This window comes from Salmo salar, chromosome 01 (assembly GCF_965601325.2).
Source record: "Salmo salar chromosome 01, fSalSal1, whole genome shotgun sequence".
Classification (NCBI taxonomy): Eukaryota; Metazoa; Chordata; class Actinopteri; order Salmoniformes; family Salmonidae; genus Salmo; species Salmo salar.
In genome coordinates, this window is record NC_138291.1 from 14012469 (window position 1) to 14033414 (window position 20946).

The following is a 20946-nucleotide window of genomic DNA, read 5'->3' on the forward strand; positions in this document are numbered from 1 at the left end:
TGGTCTTCTGCTGGTTTGTGCAGGTAAACATGTGGACCTTCTTTTGTGATGTAAAATGTAAGGCATATAGATAGTAACTAAATAGGCCTAATGAAATGTAACTAAATAGGTCTTGTCATGACTTGCCCACCTGGATGGAGATCAAAGGTGCTGGCTAAACAAAGGTTTCAAGACCCCTCCTCTCCTGGGGGAGTTGGCCAGTTTTATGGTGGCAGTAAATACCTCGCAGAAACTCTCTCTCCCACTCTGCAGAAATGGAAGTTAAAAATCCCTTTGTTACAACAGAGGTTTTGCAGTACTGTAACATCAAAAGGTTAGACATTGAAAAAATATTTCTTATGTAAATAATGAGGGTCGGGAGGGACTTAAAGAACAATCATGTCAAATCAGTTGTTGTTTTGTGATCTCATCAAGGACGGTATGACCAAATAACGGTAACTCTACAAATGTACATGTCCCAGTTATCAGATTTACATCTACATTTTGTGGAACATATATGATTTAATATGAAACTATTTGTGAGAAGATTAAATATGATTTTAGCCTTCTAAATGAAACTGGCTCTCATGACGACCGCCAGAGGAAAGGAAGACCCAGAGTTAGCTCTGCTGCAGAGGATAAGTTCATTAGAGTTACAAACCTCAGTAATTACAGCCCAAATAAATGCTTCAGAGTTCAAGTAAGAGACACATTTTAACATCAACTGTTCAGAGGAGACCGTGAATCAGGCCTTCATGGTCAATTACTGCAAAGCACTGGTGTAAAGTACTTACGCAAAAATACTTTAAAGTACTACTCAAGTATTTTGGAGGGGTGTCTGTACTTTACTTTCTGAATTATATTTTTGGCAACTTTTACTTCACTACATCCGAAAGAAAATAAATGTACTTTTTACTCCATATATTTTCCCTGACACCCAAAAGTACTCGTTACATTTTAACAGGAAAATTGTCCAATTCACACACTTATCAAGAGAACATCTCTGGTCATCCCTACTGCATGTGATCTGGCAAACTCACTAAACACAAATGCTTTGTTTGTAAATTATGTCTGAGTGTTGGAGTGTGCCCCTGGCTATGCGTCAACATTAAACAATATTTTAAAAAATTGTGCAGTCTGGTTTGCTTGAATTTGAAATTATTTATACTTTTGATACTTAACTCTTGGGGCTAGGTGTCCCGCTAGCGGGATTGAAGCCGACAACATCCGGTGAAATTGGAGGGCGCGCAATTCAAATAAATATTCGTAATATTAAACATTCATGAACATACAAGTGTCTTATATGTCTTATATGTTCCGGAACTCCAATTTGAGCAGCAGCAGCTGAAAAATGAGCTCCTACAAATATTGAAATTTACATGGTTTTTAGAGTGAAGTACATCGGAAAAAAGCAAAAGAAAACTGCAAGACTGAATAGGAGAAAAAACAAGCAACAAACAAAGAAGATAGGCTTTTGAAAAATAACTATTTTTCATAAAATTGTAGTTATCTTAGCTAGCTGAATTGTTTACCAGTTGCTAAGCAGTTGCTAGGGACTCTTTTGGAAGAAGCTAGCTAGCTAACGAAGAACAACAAAGAATATCTAGTTAACAGAAGAAAAGAAAGAGAAAATCAGGACAGAAGAAAAAGGATATCAAAGTGAAACAGTTCTCTAAAGACACAGGAGACAATAATACAAGAAACAACACTTCTGTAGCTTGTCAACTATGTGTCTGTCTATCCCTGTTCTCTCCTCTCTGCACAGGCCATACAAACGCTTCACACCGCGTGGCCGCTGCCACTCCAACCTGGTGGTCCCAGCGCGCACGACCCACGTGGAGTTCCAGGTCTCCGGCAGCCTCTGGAACTGCCGGTCTGCAGCCAACAAGGCTGAGTTCATCTCAGCCTATGCTACCCTCCAGTCCCTAGACTTCCTGGCGCTGACGGAAACATGGATTACCACAGATAACACTGCTACTCCTACTGCTCTCTCTTCGTCTGCCTACGTGTTCTCGCATACCCCTAGAGCATCGAGCCAGCGGGGTGGTGGCACTGGAATCCTCATCTCTCCCAAGTGGACATTCTCTCTTTCTCCCCTGACCCATCTGTCTATCTCCTCATTTGAATTCCATGCTGTCACAGTTACCAGCCCTTTCAAGCTTAACCTGTTAGGGCTAGGGGGCAGCATTGACACGGCTGGATAAAAAACATACCCGATTTAATCTGGTTACCACTCCTACCCAGTAACTAGAATATGCATATACTTATTACATATGGATAGAAAACACCCTAAATTTTCTAAAACTGTTTGAATGGTGTCTGTGAGTATAACAGAACTCAAATGGCAGGTCAAAACCTGAGAGATTCCTTTACAGGAAGTGGCCTGTCTGACCATTTGTTGAACTTCTTTTCCATCTCTATCATTTACTAAGGATCTCTGCTCTAACGTGACACTTCCCACGTCGTCCATAGGCGCTCAGAGCCCGGGAAAAAACAGAATGTCGTCATTCCAGCCCCAGGCTGAAACACATTATCGCCTTTCTCAAGTGGCCGATCAAGAGACACTAGCTTATGCGCGGGACCCCGACCGCCCCCGCCTTTGGGATTTTTTCCTCTGTTTGCCGAAAAGGAGATTCCCTGTCGGAATATTATCGCTTTTCTACGAGAAAAATGTCGTAAAAATTGATTTTAAACAGCGGTTGACATGCTTCGAAGTACGGTAATGGAATACTTAGAATTTTATTGTCACGAATTGCGCCATGCGCGTGACACTTCTTTACTATTTCGGATAGTGTCTGGAACACACGAACAAAACGCCGCTATTCGGATATAACGATGGATTATTTTGGACCAAACCAACATTTGTTATTGAAGTAGCAGTCCTGGGTGTGTATTCTGACGAAGACAACAAAAGGTAATGAAGCTTTTATAATAGTAAATATGATTATGGTGAGTGCTAAACTTGCCGGGTGTCTAAATAGCGAGCCCGTGATGCCTGGGCTATGTACTTAGAATATTGCAAAATGTGCTTTCACCAAAAAGCTATTTTAAAATCGGACATATCGAGTGCATAGAGGAGGTCTGTATCTATAATTCTTAAAATAATTGTTATGCTTTTTGTGAACGTTTATCGTGAGTAATTTAGTAAAATGTTAGCGAATTCCCCGGAAGTTTGCGGGGGGTATGCTAGTTCTGAACGTCACATGCTAATGTAAAAAGCTGGTTTTTGATATAAATATGAACTTGATTGAACAAAACATGCATGTATTGTATAACATAATGTCCTAGGGTTGTCATCTGATGAAGATCATCAAAGGTGAGTGCTGCATTTAGCTGTCTTCTGGGTTTTGGTGACATTATATGCTGGCTTGAAAAATGGGTGTCTGATTATTTCTGGCTTGGTACTCTGCTGACATAATCTAATGTTTTGCTTTCGTTGTAAAGCCTTTTTGAAATCGGACAGTATGGTTAGATTAACGAGAGTCTTGTCTTTAAATGGCTGTAAAATAGTCATATGTTTGAAAAATTGAAGTAATAGGATTTTTAAGGTTTTGAAAATCGCGCCACAGGATAGCAGTGGCTGTTACGTAGGTGGGACGAATTCGTCCCGCCTAGCCTAGAGTGGTTAACATCCTTATCATTTATCGCCCTCCAGGTTCCCTTGGAGAGTTCATCAATGAGCTTGACGCCTTGATAAGTTCCTTTCCTGAGGATGGCTCACCTCTCACAGTTCTGGGTGACTTTAACCTCCCCACGTCTACCTTTGACTCATTCCTCTCTGCCTCCTTCTTTCCACTCCTCTCCTCTTTTGACCTCACCCTCTCACCTTCCCCCCCTACTCACAAGGCAGGCAATACGCTTGACCTCATCTTTACTAGATGCTGTTCTTCCACTAATCTCATTGCAACTCCCCTCCAAATCTCCGACCACTACCTTGTATCCTTTTCCCTCTTGCTCTCATCCAACACTTCTCACTCTGCGCCTACTCGGATGGTATTGCGCCGTCCCAACCTTCGCTCTCTCTCTCCCGCTACTCTCTCCTCTTCCATCCTATCATCTCTTCCCTCTGCTCAAACCTTCTCCAACCTATCTCCTGATTCTGCCTCCTCAACCCTCCTCTCCTCCCTTTCTGCATCCTTTGATTTTCTCTGTCCCCTATCCTCCAGGCCGGCTCGGTCCTCCCCTCCTGCTCCGTGGCTCGACGACTCACTACGAGCTCACAGAACAGGGCTCCGGGCAGCCGAGCGGAAATGGAGGAAAACTCGCCTCCCTGCGGACCTGGCATCCTTTCACTCACTCCTCTCTACATTCTCCTCTTCTGTCTCTGCTGCTAAAGCCACTTTCTACCACTCTAAATTCCAAGCATCTGCCTCTAACCCTAGGAAGCTCTTTGCTACCTTCTCCTCCCTCCTGAATCCTCCTCCCCCTCCCCCCCCCCTCCTCCCTCTCTGCGGATGACTTCGTCAACCATTTTGAAAAGAAGGTTGACGATATCCGATCCTCGTTTGCTAAGTCAAACGACACCGCTGGTCCTGCTCACACTGCCCTACCCTGTGCTTTGACCTCTTTCTCCCCTCTCTCTCCAGATGAAATCTCGCGTCTTGTGACGGCCGGCCGCCCAACAACCTGCCCACTTGACCCTATCCCCTCCTCTCTTCTCCAGACCATTTCCGGAGACCTTCTCCCCTTCCTCACCTCGCTCATCAACTCATCCTTGACCGCTGGCTACGTCCCTTCCGTCTTCAAGAGAGCGAGAGTTGCACCCCTTCTGAAAAAACCTACACTCGATCCCTCCGATGTCAACAACTACAGACCAGTATCCCTTCTTTCTTTTCTCTCCAAAACTCTTGAACGTGCCGTCCTTGGCCAGCTCTCCTGCTATCTCTCTCAGAATTACCTTCTTGATCCTAATCAGTCAGGTTTCAAGACTGGGCATTCAACTGAGACTGCTCTTCTCTGTGTCACGGAGGCTCTCCGCACTGCTAAAGCTAACTCTCTCTCCTCTGCTCTCATACTTCTAGACCTATCTGCTGCCTTTGATACTGTGAACCATCAGATCCTCCTCTCCACCCTCTCCGAGTTGGGCATCTCCGGCGCGGCCCACGCTTGGATTGCGTCCTACCTGACAGGTCGCTCCTACCAGGTGGCGTGGCGAGAATCTGTCTCCGCACCATGCGCTCTCACCACTGGTGTCCCCCAGGGCTCTGTTCTAGGCCCTCTCCTATTCTCGCTATACACCAAGTCACTTGGCTCTGTCATATCCTCACATGGTCTCTCCTATCATTGCTATGCAGACGACACACAATTAATCTTCTCCTTTCCCCCTTCTGATAACCAGGCGGCGAATCGCATCTCTGCATGTCTGTCAGACATATCAGTGTGGATGACGGATCACCAGCTCAAGCTGAACCTCGGCAAGACGGAGCTGCTCTTCCTCCCGGGGAAGGACTGCCCGTTCCATGATCTCGCCATCACGGTTGACAACTCCCTTGTGTCCTCCTCCCAGAGTGCTAAGAACCTTGGCGTGATCCTGGACAACACCCTGTTGTTCTCCACTAACATCAAGGCGGTGACCCGATCCTGTAGGTTCATGCTCTACAACATTCGCAGAGTACGACCCTGCCTCACACAGGAAGCGGCGCAGGTCCTAATCCAGGCACTTGTCATCTCCCGTCTTGATTACTGCAACTCGCTGTTGGCTGGGCTCCCTGCCTGTGCCATTAAACCCCTACAACTCATCCAGAACGCCGCAGCCCGTCTGGTGTTCAACCTTCCCAAGTTCTCTCACGTCACCCCGCTCCTCCGCTCTCTCCACTGGCTTCCAGTTGAAGCTCGCATCCGCTACAAGACCATGGTGATTGCCTACGGAGCTGTGAAGGGAACGGCACCTCCATACCTTCAGGCTCTGATCAGGCCCTACACCCAAACAAGGGCACTGCGTTCATCCACCACTGGCCTGCTGGCCCCCCTACCTCTGAGGAAGCACAGTTCCCGCTCAGCCCAGTCAAAACTGTTCGCTGCTCTGGCACCCCAATGGTGGAACAAGCTCCCTCACGACGCCAGGACAGCGGAGTCAATCACCACCTTCCGGAGACACCTGAAACCCCACCTCTTTAAGGAATACCTAGGATAGGATAAAGTAATCCTTCTAACCCCCCCCCCCCCCCCCTAAAATATTTAGATGCACTATTGTAAAGTGGTTGTTCCACTGGATATCATAAGGTGAATGCACCATTTTGTAAGTCGCTCTGGATAAGAGCGTCTGCTAAATGACTTAAATGTAATGTAAATGTTATATCATTTAAAAGATTAACTTCTTGTTAATCCAACTGTGTTTTCAGGCTTTACGGCGAAAGCATACCATGCAATTATCTGAGGACAGCGTCCCACATCAACATATTTTTCAACCAGGACAGGCTTCACAAAATCACAAATAGCGATAAAATAAATCACTTACCTTTGAAGATCTTCCTCTGTTCGCAATCTCAAGGGTCCCAGCTACAACATGAATGGTCGTTTTGTTCTATAAAATCCTTCTTTATATCCCAAAAAGTCTGTTTAGTTGGCACCATTGAGTCAAACAACGTTTCAATTTAATCCTCAGGTAGTCTAAAATGTAAATAAACTATAATATTTCAAATGGAAAGTACTATGTTCAATAGGAGAGGAAAATTCGTAAGCGCGCACTTTCTCCCTCGTGCGCCGAAAGACTGATTTGGTCCAGGTGCTCTCCCAACAGAAACTCCAAATACTTGTTCGTTTTTCAAAAAAGAGGCCTGAAAACTTGAAGACTGTTGACATCTAGTGGAAGCCATAAGAATTGCAATTTGGGTGATGGACATAAGGGTTTCCATAATAAGAGCCTGGGAGCTGAAAAAATAACAATTCTGGTCGGATTTTCTTCAGATTTTCACCTGCCATATCATTTCTGTTATAGTCACAGACATTATGTTAACAGTTTTAGAAACTTCAGAGTGTTTTCAATCCAATGCTACCAAGTATATGCATATCTTGGCTTCTGGGCCTGAGTAACAGGCAGTTTACTTTGGGCACGTCAGTCAGGCGGTTTTTAGCAATTCCATTTTCTTTTGATACCTAAGTATTTGGTCTGAGGAGTCCAAATTTGCGATTTTTGGTTCCAACAGCCGTGTCTTTGTGAGACGCAGTAGGTGAACGGATGATCTCTGCATGTGTGGTTGGAGGATTTAAAAAAAAACATTTTTAACTAGGCAAGTCAGTTAAGAACAAATTCTTACTTACAATGACGGCCTTCACCGGCCAAACCCGGACAACACTGGGCCAATTGTGCGCCACGCTATGGTACTCAGCCTTGTGACACAGCCTGGATTCGAACCAGGATGTCTGTAGTGACACCGCTAGCACTGAGGTGCAGTGCCTTAGACCGCTGTGCCACTCGGGAGCCTGAGGAGGAGGTGTGATGGTGTGGGGGTGCTTTGCTGGTGACTTTGTGTGATTTATTTACAATTCAAGGCACACTTAACCAGCACGGCTACCACAGCATTCTGCAGCGATACGCCAAACCATCTGGTTTGCGCTTAGTGGGACTATCATTTGTTTTTCAACAGGACAATAATCCAACACACCTCCAGGCTGTGTAAGGGCTATTTGACCAAGAAGGAGAGTGATGGAGTGCTGCATCAGATAAACCTGGCCTCCACAATTACTCATTCATCTCAACTTGAAATGGTTCGAGATGAGCTGGACTGCAGAGGGAAGGAAAAGCAGCCATCAAGTGCTCAGCATATGTGAGAACTCCTTCAAGACTGTTGGAAAAGCTTTCTAGGTGAAGCTGGTTGAGAGAATGCCAAGACCGTGCAAAGCTGCTACTTCGAAGAATCTAAAACACATATGATTCCATATGTGTTATTTCATAGTTTTGATGTCTTCACTATTATTCTAACATGTAGAAAATAGTAAAACTAAAGACAAATCCTGGAATGAGTAGGTGTGTCCAAACTTTTGACTGGCACTATATATTTAAGCAATAAGGCCCTAGAAGGTGAGGTATACTGCTAATATACCACGGGTAGGCACGACACATTCTCGCATGCCTGGACACAGCCCTTGGCCGTGGTATATTAGCCATATAACATAAACCCAGAGGTGCCTTATTGCTATTATAAAACGGGTTACCAACGTAATTAGAGTGCAGCCAACTGGACAGCTGATGAAACTGAGGAGTACTTCTGTCTGTAATAAAGCCTATTTGTGGTAAAAAAAAAAACACAAAAAAACAAACACATTCTGATAGTTTGTGCATGGTTCCCAAGTGGGTGAGCCTATCCCTTCCTAGGCCCAACAATGGCTGCACCCTGCCCAGTCATGTGAAATCTATAGATCAGGGCCTAATGAATTCATTTAAATTGACTGATTTCCTTATATGAACTGAAACTCTGTCAAATCTTTGAAATTGTTGCATGTATAGACCCCTACTTCCCGCTGCTATGGCAGATGCAGTGTTTGTTTTGGCTCTACAAAGCTTTTGTGTCCATCATAACATTCAATAACCAATGAATTGAAGTCATTATTGCACTATACGATCAATTATCAGTTCTAAACATGTATTTTTATGCTCTATGCTCGTGATCTATTTTCCTGCGCGCATATGATAGACAGTTGGTCGGAGCACGTCTCTGGAGCCGCTGAGTCGGAAGAGCGTGTATTAAGCACTTGAGGTCAAACGAAGAACTAAACTGAACGAGTCACTTAGAACAACAAATCATGACTGTCGAGTCAGTAAAAATAGTCGTTCAAAAAGAACGAAGACATAGTTGTCAGACAGAAAATGGAATTACCCCAGCAGACGATCTCCAACACAAACAAGGTAATTATCACATGCCTTATCTGAGTCTTGGTGTGTAGCCTTATCAGTAAATCTCACCTTCGAAGGAACGTCAGCATCATATAGGTTTCAACTCATGGCAGGCAGGCAACTTTCTCTCTCGCTGTCGCTCTCTTCCGCTTCAACCACCCAGAAGCTGCAGTGTCATTCCTAGTTTTCGGTGCCTTTAAGGTCCTGGAGTGGCCTAGCCAGTCTCCAGACCTTAATCCCATAGAAAATCTGTGGAGGGAGCTGAAGGTTCGAGTTGCCAAACGTCAGCCTCGAAACCTTAATGACTTGGAGAAGATCTGCAAAGAGGAGTGGGACAAAATCCCTCCTGAGATGTGTGCAAACCTGGTGGCCAACTACAAGAAACGTCTGACCTCTGTGATTGCCAGCAAGGGTTTTGCCACCAAGTACTAAGTCATGTTTTGCAGAGGAGGTCAAATACTTATTTCCCTCATTAAAATGCAAATCAATTTATAACATTTTTGACATGTGTTTTTCTGGATTTTTTTGTTTTTATTCTGTCTCTCACTGTTCAAATAAACCTACCATTTAAATTATAGACTGATCATTTCTTTGTCAGTGGGCAAACGTACAAAATCAGCAGGGGACCAAATACTTTTTTCCCCCACTGTACATGGGACACGACAAGACACAGACGTCTGAACTGCTACGCCATCTTGGAAACAATGTTGGAATCTCATGCGTGGTAATAATTACAGTACATGTGTATATAGGACTTGTATCCTTGGCACAATAAAGTTATTATATTCTACTCTATCCATAGGCTTCATTAATGCCATTCAGATTTGAAGTTGATACAACAACTATGATAGCTGAGGTTCATAGATTGGTATGAATTTGGCTCAGAACCCAACATTTTAGGGTCCATACACAGATCGGCTACATACTGTTGCTAGCTACCCATCCATAGGCATACATGTATTTTTATCCTCCACTACACAATAAGCAAGTAAATAGTTAGCTAGCTATGTTCCTGTAACGACTTCTACCGAAGGTGGCTCCTCTCCCTGTTCGGGGGGCGCTCGGCGGTCGTCGTCAGACGGGCCTGTATATGTATTCTTGAGCAGGATGTATTCTTGAGCAGGATTTCAGTCCTTCACGGCGTAGTGTGTAACCAATTGTTTTCCCTTTTCGTTTGGTTTTGTCTGTCTTGTGTTGCACCTGTTTAGAGTTGAGTTCATTAGTGGGCTATTTAGTCTTGCTGTTCTAGGTTGGGTTTTGTGTGGGATTGTTTCGTGTTACCTGACGTGTGTTTGGGAGTTACGTATTTGTATATTGTGTTCTGGCGTTTTTTAGCTGGACTGTGTTCCAGCCCTGTTGGGGTGGACAATTTGGTCTGGTTGGGTTTTCCTTATTCTAGCCTGGTTATGGTTATGGTGGTTTGGATAATAAAACGCTCTACTATTGCATCTTTGGTCTCCTGCGCCTGACTTCACCCCACCACTCCTAGTGAGTACTGACAGTTCCTTCAGCTGCATTGCAAGGCAAGCTTACATAATTGTACCTTCAATTTGCAGTAAATGCTTTAGCTAGCTAGATTCTTTACATCCACTGTACATCCACAAGACGACAGGCTGGTTTGCTGGTTTTCTCAGAAGTCCCTAAAACATTAAACAACACGAATAACTAAGTAATTCTCCTAACACTAGCTAGCTGGCTAATGTTAGCTAGTCAGATAACTTGCTAAATAGCGATTTTCGTAAATGAACTTTATGACAAAAAAATATGCACAAACATTTGTCTCTACATTAACTAACATATTCCTCTCAATTGTACATTTTTTGCTTGACTCGTTATGATGTTATAACAACTTACATCTGGTTTGACCGTACTGTTTTGTCAGCAATCTTTTTTGAAGAACGCCACAAGGCAAGGGTGGCTCGCATCAGAATTTGTCATTGGAACCACTCGATATGATTGGTCATATAAAAACTTTGGGACCCAAATGCATAAATAGTGCTCTAAATCCCCCTTGTGGTGGTCTGGAGCAATGAAGCTGTGACGCTGGGTACCTCTATGTCCCGCGGTGCAAGCTCGCAAATTTTAAAGGAGGAACCACTGTACTACTCCCTTCACAGAACAGCGCAAACTGTCTCTAACCAGAATAGAAAAAGGAGTGGGAGGCACCGGTGCACAACTGAGCAAGAGGACAAGTACATTAGAGTGTACCTCACAACTCCTCAACTGGCAGTTTTAAATGAGAACTTGTTCTCAACTAGCCTACCTGGTTAAATAAAAAATAAAAAAATAGCACCCGCAAAACACCAGTCTCAACGTCAACAGTGAGTAGGCGACTCCGGGATGCTGGCCTTCCAGGCAGAGTTGCAAAGAAAAAGCCATATCTCAGACTGGCTAATAAAAAGAAACAGAGGAACTGCCTAGAAGGCTAGCATCCCGGAGTCACCTCTTCACTGTGTCACGCCTTGATCTGTTTCACCTGTCCTTGTGCTTTTCTCAACCCTCCTCCAGGTGTTGCTTATTATCCCTGGTGTATTTGTTCCTGTGTTTCCTGTCTCTCCGTGCCAGTTTGTCATGTTTTGCCAAGTCAACAAGCGTTTTTCATCTCTGTTTTTTCCTAGCCCTCCTGGTGTTGACCCTTGCCAGTCCTGACGCCAAACCCGCCTGCCTGACCACAAGCCTGCCTATCACCTGGTACTGTTTGGACTCTGACCTGGTTATGATCTCTCTCCTGTCCCCGACCTGCCTTTTGCCTACCCCTTTGGTTATAATAAATATTGGCGCTCAACCATCTGCCTCTTGTGTCTGCATTTGGGTCTCACCTTGTGTCCTTAGAGTTCGAACTGGCCATGACAGATCCAGCAGACTTGGACCAGCTCTGTGATGTTGTCGCCCTGCAGGGAGCCACCATTAGGAGGCATGAGGAGCTACTGCGGGACCTTTTTGGAAGGGCTTCGTTCCCTGATGGAACACCATGACCAAGGGTTCAAGGCTATAATGGAACAAATCCGTAAATTAGCTCATAGGCAGCACGTCACATTTGAGACCTCCCAACCACCCAGTAACCTTTCTACTACAAGTGGATTTGTTCAACCTACCCCGGCTCCCCAAGAACCCCGCTTACCTTCTCCGGAGCGTTATGCAGGCGATCCTGGTACATGCCGGGCGTTCGTTTACCAGTGCTCCCTCATTTTCGAACTCCCTCTTCGTTCCTGTCGGACCGATCGAAGATAGCATGTTTAATCACGCTAATGTCCGGAAGGGCACTCTCCTGGACAATGGCTGTGTAGGGGGAGCAATCCGCTGTGTGCCATGGCATGGAGGAATTCATGGCAGAATTGAGGAAGGTTTTTGATTCTCCGTTGCCCAGGAGGGAGACGGCTAAAAAACTACTGCATGTACATCAGAACTCCCATAGTGTGGCAGACTACACAGTAGATTTTTACACATTGGCCGCCGAAAGTTCCAGGAATCCAGAGGCTCAGTTTAACACCTTCCTCCACGGACTGTAGGAGGGGATAAAGGAAGAATTCGCAGCTCGGGAAAAATACCATGGGACCTCGATTCCCTCATCTCCCTGGCGATTAGGATTGATTGGCGCCTACAAGAATGACGGTGTGAGAGGAGGTCTGCTGATGCTGGCATACGTCCTAAGGAATCCGGAAATCCCCGAAGTGTGTATTTCCGAGGGAGAGCTAAACACACCCGAGGTTCCCCGAGAATCATCGGCGACGGGTGAGTTGGATACTCCTGAGCCCATGCAACTGGGAAGAGCTAGGTTATCGGTTGGGGAACGTTCACCTAGGCTGCATTCTAACTGTTGTCTGTACTGTGGAGGGGCAGGACATTATATAGCCACTTGCCCTGTTAACCTGTTAGGGCTAGGGGGCAGTATTTACACCGCCGGATAAAAAACGTACCCGATTTAATCTGGTTGCCACTCCTACCCAGTAACTAGAATATGCATATACTTATTACATATGGATAGAAAACACCCTAAAGTTTCTAAAACTGTTTGAATGGTGTCTGTGAGTATAACAGAACTCATTTGGCAGGCAAAAACCTGAGAAGGTTTCATGCAGGAAGTGGCCTGTCTGACAAGGTGTTGTTGTTCTTGCTTCTGTTTATTGAAGAGTCAGGATCTTAGCTGTAACGTCACATTTCCCACGGCTCCAATAGGCTCTCAGAGCCCGGGAAAAACCTGAACGATGACGAGGCAGCCTCAGGCTGAAACACATAATCGCCTTTGCCAAGTGGCCCATCAGAGGAAAATGGAATTAGGCGCGTGCCCGATTCGACCCAGTGATATATTTTCCTTCGGCTGTTTATCTAATTGCAGATTCCCGGTCGGAATATTATCGCTTTTTTACGAGAAAAATGGCATAAAAATTGATTTTAAACAGCGGTTGACATGCTTCGAAGTACGGTAATGAAATATTTAGAAATCTTTTGTCACGAAATGCGCCGTGCGCACGACCGTTATTTACCATTGGGATAGTGTCTGGGACGCACGAACAAAACGTCGCTGTTGGAACATAACTATGGATTATTTTGGACCAAACCTACATTTGTTATTGAAGTAGAAGTCCTGGGGGTGCATTCTGATGAAGAACAGGAAAGGTAAGACCATTTTTCTTATAGTAAATCTGATATTGGAGAGTGCTAAACCTGCTGGGTGTCTAAATAGCTAGCCCTGTGATGCCGGGCTATGTACTTAGAATATTGCAAAATGTGCTTTCACCGAAAAGCTATTTTAAAATCGGACATATCGAGTGCATAGAGGAGTAATGTATCTATAATTCTTAAAATAATTGTTATGCTTTTTGTGAACGTTTATCGTGAGTAATTTAGTAAATTGTTAGTAAATTTGCCGGAAGTTTGCGGGGGGTATGCTAGTTCTGAACGTCACATGCTAATGTCAAAAGCTGTTTTTTGATATAAATATGAACTTGATTGAACAAAACATGCATGCATTATATAACATAATGTCCTAGGTGTGTCATCTGATGAAGATCATCAAAGGTTAGTGCTGCATTTAGCTGTCTTCTGGGTTTTTGTGACACTATATGCTAGCTTGAAAAATGGGTGTCTGATTATTTCTGGCTGGGTACTCTGCTGACATAATCTAATGTTTTGCTTTCGTTGTAAAGCCTTTTTGAAATCGGACAATGTGGTTAGATTAACGAGAGTCTTGTCTTTAAATAGCTGTAAAATAGTCATATGTTTGAGAAATTGAAGTAATAGGATTTTTAAGGTATTTGAAAATCGCGCCACAGGATTCAACTGGCTGTTACGTAGGTGGGACGAATTCGTCCCGCCTGCCCCATAGAGGTTAACTTTAGGGTATAGGGGGCAGTATTTTCGATTTCGGATGAAAAGCGTGCCCAGAGTAAACTGCCTAATACTCAGGCCCAGAGTCAAATATTTGCATATTATTAGTAGATCTGGATTTGGATAGAAAACACTGAAGTTTCTAACACTGTTTGAATGATGTCTGTGAGTATAACAGAACTCATATGGCAGGCAAAAACCTGAGAAGAATCCAACCAGGAAGTGGGAAATCTGAGAATTGTAGTTCTTCTTTTGAATCCCTATCGAAACTACAGTGTCTGTGGGGTCACGTTGCACTTCCTAAGGCTTCCATTGGCTGTCAACAGCCTTTAGAAACGTGTTTCATCCTTCTCCTGTTACTGGGCAGAAAATAGGAGCTCAGTCAATGAGTGGACTGCCTGAGGACAAAGGACTTGGTGATGCGTGAGCCCGCCAGTGCGCCGTTCCTTCTTTTTCTTCTTGAATGAATACGCTATTGTCCGGTTGGAATATTATCAACGTTTTATCTTAATAACCTGTTAGGGCTAGGGGGCAGTATTTACACGGCCGGATAAAAAACGTACCCGATTTAATCTGGTTATTACTACTGCCCAGAAACTAGAATATGCATATAATTATTGGCTTTGGATAAAAAACACCCTAAAGTTTCTAAAACTGTTTGAATGGTGTCTGTGAGTATAACAGAACTCATATGGCAGGCAAAAACCTGAGAAGATTCCTTACAGGAAGTGGCCTGTCTGACAAGTTCTTGTTCTTCTTGACTCTCTTTATTGAAAACTGAGGATCTTTGCTGTAACGTGACACTTCCTACGGCTCCCATAGGCTCTCAGAACCCGGGAAAAAGCTGAATGATGTAATTCCAGCCCCTGGCTGAAAAACATTAGCGCCTTTGGTAAGTGGTCTATCAGAGGACAATCAGACTAAGGCGCGTGCACGAGGGGATCCCATGTTTTTTTTTTCTCTCTCTTTGAACGTAAACACGCTTTCCCGGTCGGAATGTTATTGCTTTTTTACGAGAAAAATTGCATAAAAATTGATTTTAAACAGCGGTTGACATGCTTCGAAGTACGGTAATGGAATATTTAGAATTTTTTTGTCACGAAACGCGTCATGCGCGTCACCCTTCTTTACACTTCGGATAGTGTCTTGAACGCACGAACAAAACAGAGGATATTTGAACATAACTATGGATTATTTTGAACCAAACCAACATTTGTTATTGAAGTAGAAGTCCTGGGAGTGCATTCTGACGAAGAACAGCAAAGGTAATAACATTTTTCTTATAGTAAATCTGACTTTGGTGAGTGCTAAACTTGGTGGGTGTCTAAATAGCTAGCCCTGTGATGCCGGGCTATCTACTTAGAATATTGCTAAATGTGCTTTCACCGAAAAGCTATTTTAAAATCGGACATATCGAGTGCATAGAGGAGTTCTGTATCTATAATTCTTAAAATAATTGTTATGCTTTTTGTGAACGTTTATCGTGAGTAATTTAGTAAATTTTTTGTAAATTCACCGGAAGTTTGCGGGGGGTATGCTAGTTCTGAACGTCACATGCTAATGTAAAAAGCTGGTTTTTGATATAAATATAAACTTGATTGAACAAAACATGCATGTATTGTATAACATAATGTCCTAGGTGTGTCATCTGATGAAGATCATCAAAGGTTAGTGCTGCATTTAGCTGTCTTCTGGGTTTTTGTGACATTATATGCTAGCTTGAAAAATGGGTGTCTGATTATTTCTGGCTGGGTACTCTGCTGACATAATCTAATGTTTTGCTTTCGTTGTAAAGCCTTTTTGAAATCGGACAGTGTGGTTAGATTAACGAGAGTCTTATCTTTAAAATGGTGTAAAATAGTCATATGTTTGAGAAATTGAAGTAATAGCATTTCTAAGGTATTTGAATAACGCGCCACAGGATTCCACTGGCTGTTACGTAGGTGGGACGATTTCGTCCCGCCGACCCTAGAGAGGTTAACAGATTTGGATAGAAAAGACTCTGAATTTTCTAAAACTGTTTGAATGGTGTCTGTAAGTATAACAGAACTCATATGGCAGTCAAAACCCCGAGACAAATTCTGACAGGAAGTGGATACCTGATGTGTTGAATTACTTTTAAGCATATGCCATTGAAACACACAGGGGCTAATTAATCATTGAGCACTTCCTACGCCATCCACTAGATGTCACCAGTCTTTACAAAGTGGTTTGAGTCTTCTACTGTGAAAACTGACCGAACAAGAGACTTGGAACGTTGGTCATAAGCGGATGGCCGATACTACTCTGGCGCGCGAGTGCATGTTTGGGTACTCTCGTTCCAATACGTTTTAAAAGAGAATGCAATCGTCCGCCTTGAATATTATTGAAGTTCTGATTGAAAAAGGCCCTAATGATTTATGCTATTCAACGTTTGACATGTTTGAACGAACGTAAATATATTTTTTTCCCTCTTTGATGAAGACAAGTCCGGCGGGCGTCGTTCATGTTTTTGAGTAGCCTACAGGACGCGCTAACAACACGGAGCTTTTTGGACATAAATTATGAGCTTTTTCGAACAAAACTACATTTGTTATGGACCTGGGATCCCTGGAAGTGCCTTCTGATGAAGATAATCAAAGGTAAGGGATTATTTACATAGTATTTTTGATTTTAGATGACTCCAAGATGGCGCCTCGTCTGTATCGCAAAGCCTATTTTTCTGGGCGCAGTGCTAAGATTATTGCAAAGTGTGATTTCCCAGTAAGGTTATTTTTAAATCTGGCAATGCGGTTGCGTTCACGAGATGTTAATCTATAATTCTTTGAATGACATAATATTTTACCAATGTTTTCGAATAGTAATTATTTAATTTGTTGTGCTGATTGACTGGCGGTATTGGAGGGAAAATATTTCCTCAACATCAATGCCATAGTAAAACGCTGTTTTTGGATATAAATATGAACTTGATAGAACAAAAAATGCATGTATTGTCTAACATAATGTCCTAGGAGTGTCATCTGATGAAGATTGTCAAAGGTTAGTGCATCATTTTAGCTGGTTTTCTGCTTTTGGGGACGCCTGTCTTTGCATTGACAAAACATTACACACAGCTATTTTCAATGTACTGTCCTAACATAATCTAACTTTATGCTTTCGCCGTAAAGCCTTTTTGAAATCGGACAACGTGGTTAGATTAAGGAGATGTTTATCTTTCAAAGGGTGTAAGATAGTTGTATGTTTGAGAAATTTGAATTATGACATTTAATTGTTTTCAAATTTGGCGCCCTTGATATTTCACCTGCTGTTGATAGGGTGTACCAGGGGTGGGACGCTTGCGGGGTACTGTCACGCCCTGATCTGTTTCACCTGTCCTTGTGCTTGTCTCCACCCCCTCCAGGTGTCGCTTATTATCCCCGGTGTATTTATCCCTGTGTCGTCTTGTCTTGCAAAGTCAACCACCGTTTTTCCTAGCTCTTATTTTTCTGTCTCGTTTTTTTCCTAGCCCTCCTGGTTTTGAGCCTTGCCTGTTCTGACGCCGAACCCGCCTGCCTGACCACTCTGCCTGTTCTCACCTCGAGCCTGCCTATCCCCTTGTACTGTTTAGACTCTGACCTGATCACTGAACCCCTGCCTCTCCTGACCTCAAGCCTGCCTATTGCCTGGTACTGTTTGGACTCTGACCTGGTTATGAACGCTTGCATGTCCCCAACCTGCCTTTTGCCTACCCCTTTAGTTATAATAAATATCGGCGCTCAACCATCTGCCTTCTGTGTCTGCATTTGGGTCTCGTTGTGACTGATTTTTTGTGGGTACAATTTAAGCTGTTGGGGATAGGGGGCAGTATTTGCACGGCTGGATAAAAAACGTACCCGATTTAATCTGGTTACTACACCTGCCCAGTAACTAGAATATGCATATAATTGGTTAACAGATTTGGATAGAAAACACCCTAAAGTTTCTAAAACTGTTTGAATGGTGTCTGTGAGTATAACAGAACTCCTATGGCAGGCCAAAACCTGAGAAGATTTCAAGCAGGAAGTGGCCCTGTCTGAGAAGTAGTGTTTCATCTTGGCTCTTTTTATTGAAGACTCAGGATCTGTGCAATAACGTGACACTTCCTACGTCTTCCATAGGGTCTCAGAGCCCGGGAAAACGTTGAACGATATCGAGGCAGGCTCTGGCTGAAACACTTTATCGCTTTTGGCAAGTGGCCACTCAGAGTATTATGGGCTTAGGCGCGTGCCCGCTTCGACCGAATGCTTTCTTTTCCTTTGTCTGTTTATCTAAACGCAGATTCCCGGTCGGAATATTATCGCTTTTTTATGAGAAAAATGGCATAAAAATTGATTTTAAACAGCGGTTGACATGCTTCGAAGTACGGTAATGGAATATTTAGAATTCTTTTGTCATGAATTGCGCCATGCTCGTCACCCTTATTTAGCCTTTAGGATAGTGTCTAGAACGCACGAACAAAACGCCGCTGTTTGGATATAACGATGGATTATTTTGGACCAAACCAACATTTGTTATTGAAGTAGAAGTCCTGGGAGTCCATTCTGACGAAGACAACAAAGGTAAGAACATTTTTCTTATAGTAAATCTGACTTTGATGAGTGCTAAACCTGCTGGGTGTCTAAATAGCTAGCCCTGTGATGCCGGGCTATCTACTGAGAATATTGCAAAATGTGCTTTCACCGAAAAGCTATTTTAAAATCAGACATATCGAGTGCATAGAGGAGTTCTGTATCTATAATTCTTAAAATAATTGTTATGCTTTTTGTGAACGTTTATCGTGAGTAATTTAGTAAATTCACCGGCAGTGTTCGGTGGGAATGCTAGTCACATGCTAGTCACATGCTAATGTAAAAAGCTGGTTTTTGATATAAATATGAACTTGATTGAACAAAACATGCATGTATTGTATAACATAATGTCCTAGGGTTGTCATCTGATGAAGATCATCAAAGGTTAGTGCTACATTTAGCTGTGGTTTGGGTTTATGTGACATTATATGCTAGCTTGAAAAATGGGTGTCTGATTATTTCTGGCTCGGTACTCTGCTGACATAATCTAATGTTTTGCTTTCGTTGTAAAGCCTTTTTGAAATCGGACAGTGTGGTTAGATTAACGAGAGTCTTATCTTTAAAATGGTGTAAAATAGTCATAGTTTTGAAAAATTGAAGTAATAGCATATCTAAGGATTTGAATAACGCGCCACAGGATTCAACTGGCTGTTGAGTAGGTGGGACGCAAGCGTCCCACTTGCCCAGAGAGGTTAATGAAGCTGCCAGTTGAGGACTTGTGAGGCGTCTGTTTCTCAAACTAGACACTCTAATGTACTTGTCCTCTTGCTCAGTTGTGCACCGGGGCCTCCCACTCCTCTTTCTATTCTGGTTAGAACCAGTTTGCGCTGTTCTGTGAAGGGAGTAGTATACAGTGTTGTCTGAGATCTTAAGTTTCTTGGCAATTTCTCGCATGGAATAGCCTTCATTTCTCAGAACAAGAATAGACTGGTGAGTTTCAGAAGAAAGGTCTTTGTTTCTGGCCATTTTGAGCCTGCAATCGAACCAACAAATTCTGATGCTCCAGATACTCAACTAGTCTAAAGAAGGCCAGTTTTATTGCTTCTTTAATGAGTACAACAGTTTTCAGCTGTGCTAACATAATTTAAAAAATGGTTTCATAATTATCAATTAGCCTTTTAAAATTATAAACTTGGATTAGCTAACACAATGTACCATTGGGACACAGGAGTGATGGTTGCTGATAATGGGCCTCTGTACGCCTATGTAGATATTCCATTAAATATAATCAATTTCCAGCTACAATAGTCATTTACAACATTAACAATGTCTACACTGTATTTCTGAACAAGTTGATGTTATTTTCATGGACAAAAAAAAACTTGCTTTTCTTTCAAAAACAAAGACATTTTCTAAGTGACCCCAATCTTTTGAACGGTAGTGTATATATTTTTTGTTACAATTATTTGACGATGCATCTGAGATATTGGAAAGCTCAGGATAACATCAGCGACAAAACAAATGTTATATCAGTGTTTGTGGTTAACTCCAGAGAACACGTTTACACAGTCCAATGGCTACGAGCTTTACACCACTCCAGCCGATATTTGGCATTGTGCATGGTGATCTTAGGCTTGTGTGCGGCTGCTGGCCATGTAAACCCATTTTAATAAGCTCCCTACTAACAGTTTATGTGCTGATGTTGTTTCCTGAGGCAGTTTGGAACTCAGTAGTGAGTGTTGCAACCGAGGACAGACTATTTAGAACGTGGTAGCCACGGAACAAAAACAGAAAAGATGTTTAGCGTTGCGATTCAACGCTCTTAGTTGCTGCGGAAATTGACCCACTATGCTGTTAACTTTATCCATCTACGTCATATCACTGAGTCTACCTTTAAAATGCTGTTTTCCGGACATTGACTCTAAGGGGTTTAATTAAGAAATCACACCACATTCCTCTTTGCATTCCATTCCAGTGATACTGACAATAAGTCAAACACCTCTGAGGGTGATTGTATTAATTAACGAGAAGGGTTTTTCAGAGAAATTAACAAGACCAGAAAAGTTTAAATAATGCTTTCAGTAATGCTTCAATTAAATACAAAAATTTGATTCCTCCTAGTTCTAAACCAGTTAGATAGGGATGTAATGTAAAGCTTAGATATGGCAGAATATTCCTCAAATAATGTATCCCTTATGTAGCCAATAACGATCATTATTGAATTTGCTAATATGGTTATTGTATGTTTCTTTTATGTCTCGGCTAATCAAAGAACCCTACATGGATTAAAAAGTACAGTGT